Source organism: Grammomys surdaster, unplaced genomic scaffold (assembly GCF_004785775.1).
Source record: "Grammomys surdaster isolate TR1022 unplaced genomic scaffold, NIH_TR_1.0 227, whole genome shotgun sequence".
NCBI classification, from domain to species: Eukaryota; Metazoa; Chordata; class Mammalia; order Rodentia; family Muridae; genus Grammomys; species Grammomys surdaster.
The window spans coordinates 2,584,385-2,606,022 of NW_021604672.1; positions in this window are offsets into that span (position 1 = coordinate 2,584,385).

A 21,638-nucleotide genomic window follows, 5' to 3' on the forward strand; every position below is an offset into this window, starting at 1 on the left:
CTCTATTTAAGGACATCTGGGTTCTTTCCAGCTTGTGACCATTATATATAAGGCTGTTATGAATATAGTGGACCATATGTCCTTGTTGTATGTTGGAAAATCTTTTAGGTATATGACCAGGAGTGGAATAGCTGGGTCCTCAGGTATTTCTCAAATTTATTTGGGTAACAAAAATACAAGGATAGCAAAAACTATTCTCAACAATAAAAGGACATCTGGGGGAACCACCATCCTTGACCTCAAGCTGTATTACAGAGCAAGAGTGATAAAAACTGCATGGTATTGGTACAGATACAGGTAGGTAGATCAATGGAATAGGATTGAAGACCCAGTAATGAACCCACACACCTATGGTCACTTGATCTTTGACAAAGGAGCTAAAACCATCTAGTGGGAAAAAGGCAGCATTTTCAACAAATGGTGCTGGTTCAACTAGAGGTTGTACCAGCATGTAGAAGAATGCAAATTGACCCATTCTTATCTCCTTGTACAAAGCTCAAGTCCAAGTAGATCAAGGACCTCCACATAAAACCAGATACACTGAAACTAATAGAAAAGAAACTGTGGAAAAGCGTTGAACAAATGGTCACAAGGGAAATTTTCCTGAGAAGAACACCTATGTCTTATGCTCTGAGATCAAGAATTGACAAATGAGACTTCATAGAATTGCAAAGCTTCTGTAAGACAAAGGACACTGTCAATAGGACAAAATGGCAACCAACAGACTGTCAAAAGATCTTTACCAATCCTACATCCAATAGAGGGCTAATATCCAGTATATGCAAAGAACTCAAGATGTTAGACACCAGACAACCAAATAACACTGTTCAAAAATGGAGTACAGAGCTAAACAAAGAATTCTCAGCTGAGGAATACCAAATGGCCAAGAGGCATCTAAAGAAATGTTCAATATCTTTAGTCACCAGGGAAATACAAGTCAAAACAACCCTGAAATTCCACCTCACACTAGTCAGAATGGCTAAGATCTAAAACTCAGGTAACAGCAGATGCTAGCTAGAATGTGGAGAAAGAGGAACAGTCTGGTGGTTCCTCAGAAAATTCGACATACTATTATCTGTTTGTTTGTTTGTTTGTTTGTTTTAAGAATAAGAGTATTTCATTTTAACACTAGGTTCCTTAATTATCTAGTCTTAAGTTCTTAGTCAAGAACCTAAGCAGTGTCTGGAATGGATTCCATTTTATGGAGAGGATTTGGTGGCATGCTCTAGCAGGAATTGTTCAAGACACTGTTCTAAAAGTACAAATATAAAACTACAGATTTGGACAATATAGTCTCAATATACAATCAAACAATGAATGTACATAACACATTAAAATATGATCCAAAAGACAAGAATCCTGATCACCAACTGACAAAAGATTCAACTGGATACTTCATAAAGCACTGTAAGCAGCCAATAGCAGTAAGACATATGTTCTTCATCAGTGGTCAAGAACATACAACTTAGAATCACAGAAAAGGTGGTCTGGATAAATGGTTCAATGTTAACAGTACTTGACACTCTTTAAGAAGACACTAATTTCATTCGAAGTAACCACAACCTCTGTAACCCTGCCTCCAGAATATCTTCACCCTATTCTCTTTAGTACTTGCACACACGTGACATATACACACACAGAACCACACACATACATGTAAATAAAGACAAATTTCAAATAAAACACTTAAGTATATCTCTGAGCACTCTTTAGAAAGAAATATATTCAGAATCCTTATTACACAAAGGGACAAAGATGCGTATATGATTCTATATCCAGTCTTTTTTATTATAAGTAAAATTGATACCTAAACTTCAAGCATCTGTAATAAAAAAAAAGGAAATTACTCACTTCTAATTTTGGATAATATTAGTTTGTTTTATGACATAAGACACTGAAAGATTTTTCTGCATTTAATGACAACAGTGGAAATGAATTTTCTTTTCAATAAATAGTTTTCAAGAAATGGCAGTATAATCAAGCTACTGTTTTCCATATAGAAAATTTCCTTTCATTGATAAACCGGGAAACTTTAATTTTCTCAAAGAAGTGAGTCAACTGCCTTCTGGTATTCTGAGGAAAGGCACTAGATTTCCTGAACAACTGCTTACAGAGAAAAATGTTTATTTTATTAATAACATAAATTTATGTATTATAATTTACAACGGTCTAGGAAAAAAACAATGAAAGATGCTTAAAAACACAAAAGCATACAACTCAAAACTAATTTAAGAAAATTATGAATCTGTTTTATTAGATTATGGTAGTTGCTTGGCAAAATAATAAAACTTTATAAATAAATAAATGTGAATAATAAATAAATGCGAAGCTTACATTTTGAGCAAATGTACACCTGCAAAATTGTTCAATGGCTTATGAGAGACTGGTAGTAGAAAATTCAAACTAAATAATTCATGGATGTGCACACTTCTCAGAGTCTCCTTGATGCTTCTTAAAAGAGTCCCATGCAAAGAGTAGTAGCTTATTAAATATTTACTGAATGAATTAGGAGCATATGTTTACATTCAAGTAGATAAATTTTAAAGCATAGTTGTCTTTTAAATCTCACCCTAAATAGAGAAATACAAACACAATGGCTTTACTTCGTAGTGCAAGAATTTCTATTCTAAACTTGTTCCAAAAGCATATGAAATATATTTTCTTTAATTTTTTTGGTTCATACCCATGATTTGTAAAATGATAAAACAAAATGTTTAAGAAATTCAAATATATAACCTTATTTTTGAAGTATAGTTAACTTTTCCATAATAAGTTGAGAGGCCAAATATTTTATTCAAACTCACTTCAAAGTGCTTTCTGAATAAAAAATATTCCAAATTGTATGGCAAAAAGTCTATTCATCTTAAGTGTATGATGCAGAGCAACACATCCCCAAGTTTCAGTTATAAAGATCAAAAAGTTTAGTATTCATTTCTATAAGTTGTCTAAATTCATTTTATTGAATCATGTTTAATTAAAAATTCTGCTATTTCTGCCTCATTTCCCAAAACAGAGAAACATTGTAGTGTCTTGGAGTCTAGAAATGACTGGACAAGGGTTTGTGTCGTTTTCTTCAGTATTAAACTTCTCCACTTGTCTATATCTACTATCTTTACTGTCTGCCTAGTATGTGGCTTAAGCCCATACAATTTAGCATCAGTATTACATAAGTCTTTTCCTCTCTTGCATATAATTAAGGACATTTGCTACTTTACTCTTGATTAGTCTTGATATAATCCCTGAGACAATGTCCTAAACATCACTGCTAATTCACAAAGGTTAGGCAGTCTGAACAGCTCTTGAGCTTGTCTCCATTCTATTTCTGAATTTAAATGAAATACCAATGTCATTTGACAACTGAGAGAGACAGAACACTCTCTCAACAAAGAAAAGAGGCAAGCAAATAACCTGAAAAGGATCACATGCTGTGCAGAATAGGGATATTTTTCTGTGCATTTACTGAACTACAGAAGTGGAATGTTACTATCTTACCATCTTACAAGGTTTTTCTGTTCTATTTAGTTTTAGGTTTAAAAATATAAATTTACTGTAATGAACTCACAAGTAAAAACATCACAGATTAAAGAAGCAACTCAAAATGGTTGCCAAGTTCTAACCTGAGTGTCTCAGTAGGCATCTTTACAGTGGGAATGGTCATTCTGAAACCATGAAATTTTGACAGGGCTTATGATCTTATTATCAATTATACTTTTATGGATTTATCTATTTAAAAGGGAATGGCCCTCATCTACTTAAAAAAGAGAAGAAAAATCTCTGGCAGGATTAAAACTTAGAAAATATAGTTTGTCTTTGCTGATATCTCATGTGGATTTGGCAGGTAATACAACCTTCAGCATCACCTAAAATTATCCTTTTTTGGGTCTATGCTCTAAATATTATACTGTATATGAACATGCAACTGTAAGCATATAAGCAACCTGTAAGCATATACATACTCACACACACACACACTTGTGTGTGTGTGTGTGTGTATTCACTATACATAATGAGTAAAAGTTATTCACATTTATAAATATAAACAGAAACACATCAACTAGGATAACGATAGATATTAAACACCAAGGAAATAAAACCATCAATCAACAAATGGACTAATGAAGTGGCAAAAATCTTGAAAGAAGAAATAGATGTGGCCAATTAGTATTTTAAAGAGTGTTCACCATTTTTAGCCATCAGGGAAAGGCAAATTAAATCTCTGTTGAAATACCACCTCACTCAAGCCAGAAGTGCTTTCATCAAGCTACATGACCACAAATGTTGGAGAGGACGTGGAAAGAAAACAATTATTCATATTTGTGGGAAAGTATATTAATGCGGCCATTATGAAAATCATTTTAGAGGTTGCTCAAGAAATTAAAAATGGAAGTATCATATAGCACAATTTTAACTTTTAATGTATACTTATTAAGTGATATTTAGTCAATAAACCTACTGATTTTTGTAGTGGTAAATCTTTAAAAGTCTGCTCTATGCTCCTGGAAGGTCTGGACATGCTTTTTGACACCCACCTGAGAGCTCTTGATTAATGAATAAAAGACACACACACACACACACACACACACACACACACACACCAGCTTATTTTTAATATGCCTTTACCAGCTTGATGGTTGGACACTTCCAAAGCTCCCCACGGCGAACACTCACTCCCCTCTGGTATTCTTGAGTTGACATTTCTATCCTATATTTTGTTTGTTGCTCTGTGTAGGATGGTGAAGGGATGATTTGGTCTTCCCAGTACAGTACTGGGCTTGATATAGTTGGAGACACAATAGGTGACCATCACCTGTGTAGGGACGGCACATATCTAGCCATGCCTGCAGACTCTAGACTCCTGACATGCGATCAACATCTCCATTAACCTGCACCTTGCAGACACGTTTGGCTAAGCAGCACCTCCCAGAGAGGTTTGTACCACCATCCACCTACAGGTAGAGGGCGTGACTACAGGCTTCAGCCTTGAGAGATTTTCATATTCATGAGTTACCAAAAGGCCAGGGGGCATAGCTAAATTAAGTTATTCCTTTTCCCAGACCCTTCACTTTCCCCTCCCCTATTTAAGCCAGTTCTCCCCTGGCTTAACTGGGGGATGCAGACCATCTATCACACACCATGAACAATAAAATTCTTGGAACACACAGACTTTCTTGAGTTATTGGGACCTGCCATCGTGGAAAGTATCTCTGTCTCTGTTTTGCTGTGCCCCGCCCAGCCAGTGATGTCTGGGAGTTCCAAATGGAGATATCCATTGACCCCTGGGGTCCACTCGAGAGGACTGCCCCACCTCGAAGAACAAGATTGAGTGAGAATTCCCCATGCTGGGCAGGGCCTGCCATGCTCACTTGGTGCTGTGCAGAACAAATTCAGCCAAGATTCCATGCTTCTCCCATGCTGAGCTGCAGTTCCAGCTGGCTGAGCTTCGTGGACCACCAGTACAACAGAGATCCACTCTTGCACACTGGCGCATGGCTCATGGGCCTATAATCTTTACTCTCTTTCACTCCCCCAGGGGTTAGTCTGTCTTTCCCGCGCTGCCTGCTAACTTCTCAAGAGTGTCAGCTCCAAGTTCTAGGTCCCAGTGCCCCTCCCCCAGGTATCAGTCTTTTGTGAGCTGCCTGCTAACTTCTCAAGAGTTCAGGCTCCAAGCTCTAATCCCCAACACAGAGGCATGCAGCCTGCTAGCATAGACCCTCTCCCTTGGATGAAGGACTCCTTCTCACTGCTTTCTTACTCTGACTGTCCTATCAAGCCTCTATGTTTCTTCCTCTAAGTGTCTTCCAGGTTGGCCTTTCTTCTCTTTCTCTGCATTTAAGACTGCTAAGAAAAACAAATGGGGAATGCCCTGCTAGTGCACCCATATGCCACATAGCAGGGCAAGCCCCCCCCCACACACACACACACTGCTTCTAAACCCACCAAGACAACAAAGAAACACACTTGAGACTCTTAACCCAAATTTCAATGCTTTTCAACCCAAAATTTTCTTGCTTTTTGTTTAAATGTTTCCTTTTCTCCCTAATAGGATTATCTAAAGCAGCAATGTTCATGCTTTTCAATCCAAAATTTTCTTGTTTTGTTTAAATACTTCCTTTTCTCTCTAACACTCGTGATATATGTCCAACATTTTTTTTCAACTTTTTAAGATTTCTTCAAGGTTCAAAAGTCATCTAATCTACTTCTACAGGTCAAATCAACATGCTGATCACTATTTTTCATTTCTCAATTAAAAACTAGTTTCCTTTCACAGACAAACTGTTCCTGCCTATCCCAGATACATAATTAACGTGATGTTTTTCTCCCTCAGCCATCCAAAAACAGACTCAAAGATATCTCCTAAGACTAAAATTTCCTCAAACACCTTTGCCTTTCCAGGATCTTAATGACAGACCATGATGTGCTTGCTTCCAAGTGCCTTAATGCTTAATACCCAGTCTTTGCAGACATCTCCCTGTCGGGGATGCTGCTTCACTGTGATTTTCCTACAGAAAATCAACAGAGGCAACAGATCCAACAGAGGCAACACCATTGCCTGGAATCTGCCTGAGATGTCATGCTGCCTTCTCCCAGGAATCTCATCTGACTGAAGATTCCAGAGACACACTGAAACCCAGAGACAGAACCACCTCCTAGAACCTGCCTGGGATGCCAAGCTACATTCTTAGATGCTCCCAGAGTCCTACAGACATATCTAGAACTTCCAGCTACAGATGAACTCTTTTGCCAAAGTCAAATAGCTAAAATTGCATATTAGTGAGGAAAACATAATGCCTATCTAGATTAATCAGATGCCATTACCCTCAAACTGTACCACATGTATTTAATTGATTCAATGATTCCTTGCTTTCCCAACCCCACCCTCAATTCCCCTTACCCTGTAGCTTAATTGTGCTATACCCTACGACCTGTGAAGTGTTTTCTTTTGACTTCCTCATCCAAAATTTTCACTACAGATGACGCAGAAATGCACCTCCTTTTATGAAAGAAAAGAGTGGGATGTAGGATCATGAAGGGGTGATTTGGTCTCCCTGGTAGAACACTGGGTTTGAAATAGGCAGAGACTCAACAGGTGACCATTGCCCATGTAGGGACAGCACATATCTCACCACACCCTGGATTTCAGACTCCTGACATGAGGTCTACATCTCCATTAACCTACACCTTGCAGACACATTTGGCTAAGCAGCTCTTCCCAGAGAGGTTTGTGTCACCATCTACCTACAGGTTTAAGCCACGAGAGATTTCCATATTCATGAGTTACCTAAAGGCCAGTGGGCATAGCTATAATTAAGTTATTTTTTTTTTCTGAGCCCCTCCTTCTGGGCAGCACTCACATGGGACCGATTTCCCTGTGTATCTACATTTCAGCTCTTTTACCCTCCTACTGCTTCATGGCATAGTTCTCCATACACCCCTCTAATTGCAGGCTCCCTTTTCCTCTCTCTCTTGTATTTCTTACTTGGGAATCTTGAAAGTTCCATCTCTGTCTCCTTGCCCAGCCATTTGCCATTGGCAAATTTATTTTCCAGTCAAAGCCATCTGGGATCAGGCTTCTCTTAACCTACATAAAGGACACTATAAACAGGTTTTTGGGTATCATAATTGGCATGAGAACATAAGCCACTATATTTCCCACCATTTTGTCCACTAAAATGCCTTTTATTTCCAACATATAATGAAAATAATTGTAACAGTAATATAAATTATGAGGCATGGTAGACACTAAAAGTGTCCAGTCCATCAATTTAGTAAATTTATATACATTATTCTAATATCTATATTAAATTAAAGAGCTTACAATTTTATACATGAATTATGTTTTGATTTTAACTTATATTATGATCTAAAAACCATCCTTTCAAATCAACATCATCTTGCTAAATGGTAACAAGTTAATATTGATTATGAGACTATATGTAGTCTTCAACTCCATCCAAAATCCAAAAACAAATTAAATATTACCTGGATATATAGAAATCACAAAAACATAGCTTTTAAACCTTAACCAAATTGTTGAGACATTGGAGCATCTGTCTTCAGTCTTCTGGCCCAGGATCATCTGACAGACATTAAATGAAGTAGGACCTGGAAAAGACTAGCTCATTCTATCTTGGCAGAGCTAATCTGTCAATTATCCTATACCTTATGTCCTTTCTTGGACAGTATTTTTTTGTCTGTAGTTGAATTAGGGAAATTCTTGTACAGTGACTATCTTGTTATAATTGGAGTAACTCAAGGTTATGATACTCAATATATTCTTTGAATCATGAAAGTAGTTCTGTCAGGAGCAGACATGTCTCTAGAGAAATGATCTTTAATAATGAATTAATATTAAATGTCATATCTTGTGGATTTCTGATATTTTGGAAGACTATATAAAGTGTATTTAAAGTGTTAAAACTTTATTCTCAGTTTTTTCTATTTGGATAATATTGAAAGTATTTTATCATAATTAAATCAGAATTTAATGTAACCATGAGTTTACTATCTGACCTTAACTTGTGTTATTTAATCATTCTAAATTGTTTGTAATAGCAGCTATAAAAGGACTGGGTCAAAGCATTGTATTAAATGAGTTGTATAGGCACAATACCTCTCTTTAAGAGTAACAATATTAATTTCAAAGTTGTAGCAATATGCAAAATTTATATCAATAAAAAACTTAAACCTATATCAATATATAAATTCTGTACCAATATAAGAAATTATAACATCATTTTTAATTAATTATAATGTTTCTACCAATGTAAGATTATGGTCATACAATTTTTGTTTTAAGAATGAATTTAGTAATCTTGCACATATATTGCCTCTCTATCTAAAATTATAACCATTTCCAATTATCCCATAAAATGATTACATACCTATAATTTATAGAATAAGCATAACCAGACATCCAAACCCAAAGTATCAGGATGATGATGATCCATAATTTCTTCCTACTGAATAGGAGCAACAAAAAATTCTTTAAAGAGGTGACAAGGGGTAGGAAAATTAGAGAAACTGGTTAGACTTAAGAAAGCTAGCTTTAGCATCTGTTATCCAGTCTTTGTATGTTGAAAAGGCCCAGAATTTAACTGAAGTTCTAAGATCTGTCTGAAAGGCTGGATGAACTGAGTCCATAGGGAATTAGCAGCAATTCTTGAAACTGCTTTGTAAGCAAGTCTTTGGACAAAATCAGGATCAAGGGGCTGGTCATTTTGTCATCACTGTGGATGAATCTTGTCAGAGTTGTAATTTCTGTAATATATGTAATAAATGAATCTTACAACCAAATTTCTTGTACTATTAAGATATTCATATGGATTGTACAAGGTTCACAGGTCAGTTAAGGATGAATTTTGCTCCTTATTTGAGCAGGTGAAAGACAACCATCTTTTTTGAGTTAATTTGATCAATAATCAATCATAATAAATCATGATTCATGCCATGTGAAAGATGACTCATTGAATCTTAAGGATTCCACAACCAACAAGATTCAGTGTCTAATTTTAGCTGGAGTTTTGTCTTGAGACATTTTCATGTGTAAGCCAGTTATAGGATTCTTCCCAAGTTGTCTGTCCTGTTTGATTTAAGGTAGTCTCCTTATCCTCTGCTTATGACCTATATGAGATCAAAGCCTAAGTTATTTGTTCATTTAGGTATATTTGAATTATCCCTTCTAGGAGATTAATATATCTGTGGTTATATATGTCCCCTATAACTTGAATTAACTTGTGTCTACTATCTACCTGAGATAAGATCCACTCCTTATCTCTTGCTCTTGACTGACAATTTGATCAAAAGCCTTTATTTATTCATGTATGTTTTTAACTTCAATTAAATTCCCTTTTACTTTCTGTATAAGCCTATTCTTAGGCTTTTAACTTGTCATACCTGGCTAAACAATCCCATAATTCCTGTATAGACCACATTCAAAGAATCTGAATATTTGCCCTGGCACAGACCATTTAAAATTTTCTTTAAAGTATTTTTTTATTCAATCTCCCTTTTATCTCTGTGTCTTAGTTTCCTACATTTGAGATCAAAGGCTTGTATTTCTTATTGCATATATACTTAAAAATTCTTAAATAATTGCAATTATACTCCTTTCTATCCTTAAAAGCAATTAAATCAAATCTCATTCATTTCTATTCTTTATCTGATTACAGGAAGCAGGCTGCCTCTTCTCTCTCTCTCTCTCTCTCTCTCTCTCTCTCTCTCTCTCTCTCTCTCTCTTATACACACACACATACACACACACACACACACACACACACACACACACACACACACACACACAGCTTTCCAAGCAGCCTGTCTCCCAGTACCTCTAAGCTCTAGTTCTCTGAGTAAGCTAGAAGCCTTTTAGAAGGGCCTGGGGAAAATTCCACTGGTGGTTGTGTTCCTTTGTTCTAGTTCTGAGGCTTGCATGGCTTGGGAAGGAACTGTGTGACTTAATCTTAATCTTTTATAAACTCCCAGTGGGTATGCATGCCTCCTCTCTACCCAGCCAAATATTTTGGGTCCCTGAATGAAAGACGTACATGCACAGCAATATTTTTAATATGCTTCAATGGTTGGGCCACTGTTGAACCTCAAGGCAACTAACACACTTCCCTCCGATATTCCTGAGTTAATACTTGCTAAATCCATATTTCATCTTTGCTACCTCAGAACCAATCAGGGAAGTAGCCCCTGGGGCCATGCCCTGACTCTTACATTGGCTAGATCCTTTCTCTCCTGCAGTTCTTAAGTCTGAACTCTCTACTTCTCCATAGTGATTCAGTTCCTTCTTCTTCCCGTTGTCCCTTGCCCAGGAAATCTAAAAGTCTCAACCTTTGTCTCTCTGCCCAGCCATTGGCTACCAATAACTCTTTCTTTCATGAATCAAAGCCAACTGGGGCCAGGGACCTTCAGCATCCTACAGACAGACATGCTGGTTCCTGTGTAATTAATTTTATATTAATGTAAGTATAATTAGAATCAATTTGCAACAGATTTTTTGTAGCTAATCCAATTATTGAAGACAAACACCAAAATGTTTGACTAAAATATAATTAAATATTTTTTCTAGTTGACTTATACATAATAATAAATCATCTTAAGCTAATCAATTTAAAATGAACATATGAAAACAAGTAAGTGCAAGCAGAAACAATAAATACTAAGGTACATGTTCTAGGCCCAGCTTCCCTGAGCAGCCTGCCATCCCAGGGGAACCTCCATTCTCCCACCACCACTCCACCAAACTTCATCAAACGTGTAGATCCTGAGCCATACAGGTTAGCCACACTCCCCTACTCATCTCCCATGTTTGCTGGGTCCTCTCTGGCACCCCATGCTATTGTGAGGAGACTGTTATCCTGGCGGACCTCCATTCTCCTGCCACCTCTCCATGCGCCTTCATCAAACCTGTATAACAAGAACCATACAGGTTATCTTCCCTGGCCCCACCCATCTCCCCTACTCTCTGAGAACTTGGGGAATCCCAATCTGCTCTGAGCAGTCTGCAATATCAAACAGACTCCCATTCTCTCACCTCCCCTGTACCCACCTTCATGGGACCAGTGGAACCTCTACTATACAGACTTGCATATCCTGAATCATACATACCTGCTTATCAGGATTCAGCCCAAGGATACCCAACAGAAGGCTGCTACACCAGGACCATAGAGGTTAATCCCTCCTTCCATTACCTACTACTACAGAAACATCCATGGACCAAAGCCACCTAGATGGCTAACGGCCCTCAAAAGAACACAATAAACAAAAGTCGGGGCAATATGACACTTTCAGAGTACAGCTACTCTACTACAGCAAGCCTTTGATTTCCTACCATAACCAAAGCACAAGAAATAACTTTAAATCCAATCTTATAAAAGATGATAGAGGCCCTTAAAGAGGAAATGAATAAACTCTTTAAAGAATATAAGAAAACACAATTTAAAATGTACCTAAGACCAGCTCAGTCTTGTTTATGAAATAAAAAAGATGGAGAGGCAGAGAGCTTTTGGGGCTGTCTGGCAAGAATCTTACATGGGCCAAGGACAAGTAAATGGGCTGCTTGGCAGGAATATGACCTTCACCAAGGACAAGGATGTGGGCTTCAAGCAGGAATCTGACATTAGGCTAGAACAAAGAAGTAATTTCAGGCAGGAATCTAAATGTTAGGCTAGAACAAGGAAGTAGGCTTCAGACATGAAAATGACTTTGGGCTAGGTCAGGGAAATTGGATCAGATATTTTGGTCATCCAGATAAGCACCTAGAAACAGTGATTATGGGGGTGTTTACAGAATTTTGTTTATCACCATGCTTATTCTTTGATTATTTGTTTTTATTGTCATGCTTGTTCCTTGACTATTTGCATCTATTGTATTGCTAGTTCCTCAACCTAGAACTGACCTTAGTACTTGCATGTAATTAAAATGGCACAAAAGCAAAAAGTAGGAGGGATGACAGGATAAGGGGTTTCTAGGGAGGGGAGATTGAAAAGGGGAAAGGCATCTGAAATATAAATAAATAAAATATCCAATTAAGAATATAGAGGTCTTTAAAGAGGAAACAAATAAATTTCTTAAAGATATATAGGAAAATACAGTAAAACAAATGAAGGAAATAAATAAAACTGAACAAAACCTAAGATGGAAATAGTAATAAAGAAAACAAATGAAAGAAATCCTGGAGATGGAAAACCTAGGGAAGAGAACAGAAACAATATACACAAGAATCACCAACAGAATACAGGAAATGAAAGCAAGAATCTCAGGCATAGAAGATACAATAGAAGAAACTGATACATTGGTCAAAGAAAATGTTAAAACTAAAATATTCCTGACAAAAACCATCCAGGAAGTCTGAATAACATGAAAAGACTAACCTAAGAATAATAAGAATAGGAGAAGGTGAAGTATCCCAGCTTCTAGGGCCAGAAAATATGTTCAGTGAAATCACAGAACCTATGATTTTACCCTAAAAAATGAGATGCCTATAAATGTACAGTAATCTTATAGAACACTCAGACTGGAGCAGAAAAGAAAATCCTCCTGCTACAAAACCCACAAAATCTACAGAACAAAGAAACAATATTAAAAACAGCACTGAAAAAGTACAGGTAACATACAAAGGCACACCCATCACAATTACACCCGACCTATCAACATAAACACTAAAAGCTAAAAGAACCTGGGCAGATATCTTTCAACATCTAAAAGAAAAAGTAAAAAACAGACACCAATCTCGGTAACTATACTCAGCAAAACTCTCAAACACCATAAATGGAGAAAACAAGATATTTCAAAACAAATCCTAATTCGAACAATATCTATCTACAAACTTAGTTCTTCAGAAAATACCTGAAGGAAAACTTCAACCCAAGGAGGATAACTATATCCAAGAACACATGGTAAATAAGTAATTCCATACCAGCCAAAGCAAGGAAGCACACACAAGCACACACACAAATACCACCAACATCAAAATGATCATAATTGAGAATCACTAGTCACTAATATCTTTCAATATTAATTGACTCAATTTCCTAATAAAAAGATACAGACTATCAGAATGGATGCAAAAACAGGATCCATCATTCTACTGCATACAAGAAACACAATTCAGCACTAAAGACATTACCTCAGAGTAAAGGCCGGGAAAAGATTTTTCCAAGCAAAGGGACCTAAGAAGCAAGCTGGTATAGCAATTCTAATACCTCATAAAATAGACTCTTCAACAAAAATTAATCAAAAAACACAAGAAAGTACACTTCTTACTGCCCCATCCAGCAGGGCATTAAACAGGGGTTCAGGGAGGTCAGCTGAAAGAAAATATGGGGGAAACAGCCGAACACAAAGAACCACGATTTGTCTATTGTCTGATCAAATCATAATTTTTACTTTTCACATGGGGGTTATATACACCAAAAGGCAGGATGTGGGGAAGGGGATGATGGAAGAGCGTAGGTGTTCAAGGGGAGGACAGATATCTTCCAGAACAGAGTATCAGCTGGGTGAAGGTTCAAGGGACAGGTCACTATGACTCCACTTATGATTCACTTGTCCTTATCTAAGTTGGTACTATCCACCAAGGCTACACAAGGTCTATGACTATCCACAAGACCTATGACTACTTGTTCTTATCCAGGCTGGTAAATTTCCACAAAAACTGCCTGTTTATAATATCTTATAGCTATCTGTTTCAGTATTTTTCCACAGAGACCCAAGACTTTGTAATAGCAGGCTGACTTAGGCCTATTGATGATTTTAGGCCTTCAGTTTACAAGCAGGGCTGCCCCTGACATCTTACTCATCAAAGGAAAAAACAACAAAGATGATAACTCAATTCTGAACATCTATGCCACAAAAGGAACAGCACCAACATTATGAAAGCTTGAATCACACATTGAACCAGACACATTCATAGTGAGAGACTTCACCACCACACTTTCATCATTAAGCAGGTCATCTAGACAAAAACTTAACAGAGAAATATGAAACTAGCAGACTTTATCAATTTAACTTAACAGACATCTATAGAATATTTTATCCAAACAAAACTGAATAAATAAATAAATAAATAAATAAATCCTCATGGATCCTTCTAAAAAATTAACCATATAGTCAGTCACAAGTAAATCTCAACAGATACAAGAAATTTAAAATAATTCTTTGTATCATATCAGACATCATGGATTAAAGCAGTACCTCAAAAACAACAGAAACACTGTAAAGCCTATACACTCATGGAAATTAAATTACTCTCTACTCAATGATCTAGGTCAAGGACGAAATGAAGAAAAAAAGGAAAGACATTCTAGAATTCAATATAAATGAAGGTACAACATACCCCTGTTTATGGGACAAAAATGAAAGCAGTGCTTAGAAAGTTCTCATACCAGGAATTTAAAATTTTACCTGAAAGTTCTAGAGAAAGAAAAGGAAAAAATAAAATAAAACATAAAAAACAAACAAAAACACCCAAACATGCCAAAGAGGATTGAAGGCAGAAAATAATCAAAATCAAGACTGAAATCAACCATTTAGAAAGAAAGCAAACAATACAAAGAACTAAGAAAACCAAGAGCTGTTTTTTTTTTCTTTTGAGAAAATCAACAGGATAGACAAACATCCAAACTAACCAAGAGACAGAAAGGCAGTATCAAAATAAATACAATTAGAAATGAAAAGGATACAAAGCAAGAGATACTGAAAAAAACTTTCAATTAAAAATTTCTACCAATAATCTTCAAACTACTCCAAGGAGTAGTGACAAACTCACCCTATGAGGCCACATCCTAATACCTAAACAACATAAAGACTCAGCAAAGAAAGAGAACTTCAGGCCAATTTCGTTAATGAACAACTACAAAAAACACTCGATAAAATTCTTGCAAACAATATCCAAGAACATATCAAAAATTTCATCTACCATGACCAAGTAGACTTCATCCCAGAGATGCAGGGATGGTTCATATATTAAAATCTATCAATGGAAGCCATTATATAAAAAAAAAACTGAAAGAAAAAGTAATGGATACAAGGTACATACCTGATCATAAACAAAGCAATACATACATAAGCAAGCCAATACATCAAAGTAAATGGAGACAAGCTTAGAGAAAGTCCACTAAAATCAGGTACAAGACAAGGCATCCCACACTCTTACTTTTTATTCAGTATAATATGTGAAATTCTAGAGCAATAAGAAAACTAAAGGAGATCAAAGGGATACAAATTGAAAAGGAAGAAGTCAAATCATCACTATTTGTTTGTAGTATGCATAAACTACTCCAAAAATTCTACCAGAGAACACCAAGATCTCATAAACACCCTCAGAAAGGTGCTGGATACAAAATCACCTCAAAGAAACCAGTAGCTTTCCTTTATATAAGTGATAAACAGGCCAAGAAAGAAATTTTGGAAATAACACCCTTTAAAATATTCAAAAATAACATAAAATACCTTGATCTAACTAAGCAAGCAAATGAAAGCCCTGTATGACAAGAAATTCAAGTCCCTGAAGAAAGAAATCAAAGTAGCCGTCCTTTGTATAAATGATCAACAGGCTGAGAAAGAAATTAGTGAAACAACTCCCTTCACAATAGCCACAAATAATATAAAATATCTTGGCGTAGCTCTAACCAAACAAGTGAAAGATCTATATTACAATAACTTCAAGTCTCTCAAGAAAGAAATCAAAGAAGATCACAGAAAATTGAGAGATCTCCCATGCTCATGGATTGGCAGAATTAACATAGTAAAAATGTCCATCCTACCAAAGGCAATCTACAGATTCAATGCAATCACCATCAAAATCCGAACACAATTCTTCAAAGACATGGAAGGAGCAATTCTCAAATTCATCTGGAAAGGCAAAAAAAAACCATAATAGCGAAAACAATACTTAACAATAAAAGAATTATTTATTTTCTTCTTCCAGGGGGAGCCAGGCAGTGGTGGTGCATGCCTTTAATCCCAGTATTTGGGAGGCAGAGGCGGACAGATTTCTGAGTTCGAGGTCAGCCTGGTCTACAGAGTAAGTTCCAGGACACCCCAGGCTATATAGAGAAACCCTGTCTCGAAAAACAAACAAAACAAAACAAACAAACAAACAAAGAATAGCAGTGGGAATCACCATCCCTGATCTCAAGCTTTACTACAGAGCAATAGTGATAAAAACTGCATGCTATTGGTACAGTGACAGACATGTTGATCAGTGAAATAAAATTGAAGACTCAGAAATAAAACCCCACTCTTACAGGCACTTGATCTTTGACAAAGAAGCAAACAATACTACGGAAAAAAAGAAAGCATTTTCGACAAATGGTGCTGGTCTAACCGGCTGTCAATACGTAGAAAAATGAAAATAGACCCATATTTTTCACCTTACACAAAGCTCAAATCCAAGGGGATCAAGGACCTCACATAAAACCAGATACAGTGAATCTAATACAAAAGAAAGTGGGAAAGAGCCTTGAACTCATTGCCTCATTGCACAGGGGGAAATTTTCTAAGCAGAACTCCAATGGGGCATGTCCTGTCCAGAAGGACATTAAACAGGGGTCCGGGGAGGTCACCTGAAAAAGAGCGGGGGTGGGGGAGTGCAGGCAAAGACGAAAGGAATGACGACCTGTCTATAATCTGATCAGATCGTAATTTTTACTTTTGTACACACAGGTTATATACACAAAAAGGCAGGATGTGAGGAAGGGGATGATGCAGGAGCATAGGTGTTCAGGGGAAGTACAGATCTCTTCCAGAACAGAGTGTCAGCTGGGTGAAGGTTCAGGGACAGACCACTATGACTCTGCCTATGATTCACTTGTCTTTATCTAAGTTGGTACTATCCACCAAGGTTACCCATCTACAAGGTCTTATGACTAGGCTTGGCAGCCTTCCACCAAAGCTGTCTGTTTACAATAACTCCCAGCTATCTGTTTCAGTGTTTTTCCACAGAGACCCAAGACTTGGTGCTAGCAGGCACGTATGTCAGGCCTATTGCTGATTTTAGGTCTATGGCTGATTTTAGCCCTTCTGTGTATAAGCAGGGCTGCTCCCGACAGGAACATGCTCTAAGAACAAGAATTGATAAATGGGACCTCATGAAACTAGAAGGCTTCTGTAAGGCAAAAGACATAGCCAATAGGACAAGTCTGGAACCTATAGATTGGGAAAAAAAATCTTCACTAACCCCACATCCGTTAGAGGGCTAATATCCAAAATATATAAAGAACTCAAGAAGCTGACCACCAAAAACAAACAAACAAACAAACAAACAAACAAAACTAAAATAATGGAGTATAGAACTAAACCAAGAATTCACAACAAAGGAACTTCACAGACTGAGAAATACCTAAGGAAATGTTTAAAGTCCTTGGTGATCATAGAAATGCAAATCAAAATGACCCTGAGATTCCACCTTATACCAATCAGAATGGATAAGATCAAGACCTCAGGCAACAACACATGTTGGTAAGGATGTGGAGAAAGAGGAACACTTCTCCATTGCTGGTAGGATTGTAAACTGGTATAATGACTCTTAAAATCAATCTGGAGGTTCCTCAGAAAATTTTAAATATATCTACCTGAAGACCAAGTCATACCACTCTTGGGAATATACCCAAAAGATTGCCCTACCATGCCACCGGGTCACGTGTTCCACTATGTTCATAGTGGCCTTGTTTGTGATAGCCAGAAGCTGGAACCAACCCAGATGTCCCACGACAGAAGAATACAACCAGAGAATGTGGTTCATTTACACAATAGCACTCAGCTATTAAGAATGAGGGCATCCTGAGTTTTGCAGGTAAATGGATGGAACTAGAAAATGATATCCTGAATGAGATAACTCAGACTCAAAAGGACATGCATGATACGTACTCACTATTAAGTGGATATTAGCCAATAAAAAGGTACAGAATACCCAAGATTCAGTCTACAGAACTCAAAAAGGTCAATAAGCTAAAGATCCCAAATGAGGACTCCTAAGTCTGACTTGAGAGGGAGAAGAAAGCAATCACAAGAGGAGAGTAAAGGAGGAACTAGGGAGGGAAAGTGGTTGGGGGCTGGGGTAAGAGGGGAACCTGATGTGGTATTGGGTGATGGAAAAGGACTGAAGTCCAGAGGGCCAGCAGAAAGAATGGGAACAGGAAATCTCAGGAGGTTAGAGGTTGGGGAGATCCTCCAGAATGCACCAGAGACCTGGGAGGTAAGAGACTCTCAAGACTCAAAAGGAAGGACCCTAGATAAAATGTCTGACAGTAGGGAGAGAGAAGTTATAGAGCCTGCCTCCAACAGGAAGACAGGGCATCAAGTGAGGGAGAGGGTTGCGATCCCACAGTCAAAATTCTGACCCAAAATTGTTCCTACCTGAAAGAACTGCAAGGATGGAAATGGAGAGGAGCCTGAGGAAAAGAAGGTCCAACGACAGGCCCAGAGTCGTGTCCAGCTCAAGGGGAGGTATCAAGGCCTGACACTATAATTGAAGCTATGAAGTGCTCACAAAAAGGGACCTATCATGATTGCCCTCTGAAAGACCCAACAAAGAGTTCAAAGAGTCAGATGCAGATATTTGCACCCAACCAATGAACAGAAACTGCTGACTCCTGTAATTGAATTAGGGAAAAGCTGGAAGATACTGAGGAGGAGGGTGATCCTACAGGAGGCCCAGCAGTATCAATTAACCTGAAGCCCTGAGATCTCTCAGACACTGGACCACCACCAAGGCAGAATACACCAGCTGTTGTGAGGCCCACAACACATATACATCAGAGGACTAATGGGTCTGGGTTCAGTCAGAAAAGATGCACCTAACCCTCAAGAGACTAGAAGCCTTATGGAGTTAGAGGTCTGGTGTGGTGGGGACATCCTTGTGGAGACAGGAAGCAGGAGGAGGTATGGGATGTGGAACCATCGAATGGTGATCTGAGAAGGGAATAAAATTTAGAGTTTTAGATAGATAGATAGATAGATAGATAGATAGATAGATAGATAGATAGATAGATGATAGATAGATAGATAGATAGATAGATAGATAGATAGATAGATAGATAGATATAATTTTTACAAAGGAAGAAAGAAAGAAAGAAAGAAAGAAAGAAAGAAAGAAAGAAAGGAAGGAAGGAAGGAAGGAAGGAAGGAAGGAAGGAAGGAAGGAAGGAAGGAAGGAAGGAAGGAAGGAAGAGAAGAGAAAAAAGAAAATATCAGTAGTACAAGTTCACTCATGACCAAGGATAGGTAGGATTAACATAATGAAAATGGCCATTTTACCAAAAGCAAGCTATAGATTCAATCCAATCACCATCAAAATTCCAACACAATTTTTTTACACCTTGAAAGAGAAATTCTCGACTTCACATGGGATCCTGTGGACAGCCAAAACAATTCTGAATAATAAAAGAACTTCAGGAGGACTCGTTATCTCTGATTTTAAGCTATACTACAGAGAAATAGTAATAAAAACTGCATGACATTGGTACAGAAACAGACATGTTGATTAATAGAAATAAATCAAAGACCCAGAAATAAACCCACACACCTGTGAATATTTGACTTTTGATAAACAAATCAAAACCACACAATGGAAAAAAAGAAAGCATCTTCAACAAAGGATGCTCATGATAGATCCATATTTATCACTCTGCCCAAAACTCAAGTCTATCAGGGACCTCAACATAAAACCGAATACACTAAATATAATAGAAGAGAAATTGGGAAATAGCCTTGTATGCATTAGTGCAGGAGATAATTTCCTGAAGAGAACACCAATGGCTCAGGCTCTAAGATCAACAATTGAAAAATGGGACATCATGAAACTGAAAAGCTTCTGAAATGCAAAGGACACCATCAATAAGGCAAAATTGCAGCCTATAGATTGGGAAAGAATATTCACCAATCCTATATGTGACAGAGAGCTAGTATTCAAAGTTTATAAAGAACACAAGAAGGTAGATGCTAACAACCCAAATAGCCCAGTTGAAAAGGGGGTACAGACTAAAACAGAGAATTCTCTATAGAGGAATCTGGAATGGTTGAGAAGCACTTAAACAAATGTTCAAAGTCCTCAGTCATCATGGAAATGCAACTGAAAACTGTTAGTATTCTGTCTAAACTCCACCTCCACAGTTACCTGGCAGCAGCCAGGTATGCTCCTCCCCACAGTTACCTGGCAACAGCCAGGTAGGCCTGCCCACTATAAAAGGGGCTGCCTGCCCCCTCCTCTCTCTCTTACTCCGTTGAGCCCTGCCTGCAGGTTGTCCTCTCCCTTCCCCCCTTCCCTTCCCCCTCTCTCCACGTGGTCATGGCTGGCCTCTACTCCTCTACCTTTCTTGATCTCTCTCCCTCTTAATAAACTCCCTCTCGTGGAACTGTCTGGTCTGCTGTGATCTGTCCAAGCTGCGCCATAAATCTTTTCATTGGTGCCGAAACCTGGTCACGAAGTCTTCGGGGACCTTAAGACCCGTGCAGCTGCCAGCTCTGGCTGCTGCTACCGTACAAGATGGACACAATGACCACTCAGACTTCATCTGCTGCTACCCGACATCACCAAGCGTATGAATTAACATCCACTGCTACAACCCCCATCCCACACCACTACTGCCAAACTCACCAAACTTCCACAATGTGAGCTGAGCTGCCGATGCCACCCACATGGTACTCTGCCATGTGGGCTGGGTAGCAGGACAGGCAGGTAGACCCCCACCCCCAGTTCCACATTTCCTGATATCAGACTGCACAAACTCAAAAACAGAGATTGACATATTAATTGGTAAGGAGTTTCTGTTTGGCTTGAGGACCCTGAACACCCAGTTAGCGCCTGGCCAGCACTTTTTGGACTAAGGGTTTGGCTTTTCATGGCCCCAGTCCGTATGGCCTCTAGCTGATCTGCAACTTAAGATATTGGTCTGTTGGGTAGTTTTCCCCTTCTAAAGTAGCTCCCAGCTTCCCACAAGCTCTCGCAGCTGAAACCCTGGTACCAGGTGAGAGCTACTTTCTGGTGGGCTCCAGGAGCCCCGCTGAGGCCCACAGATAGTCTCGTGATGACCTGATTATCTGGCCTGAGCCTGATATTCATTGCCAGCTTTTTCTTTCAGGACGCCGAATGATAACTTGGTAATACCCACGATCACCCAATAGGCACGATG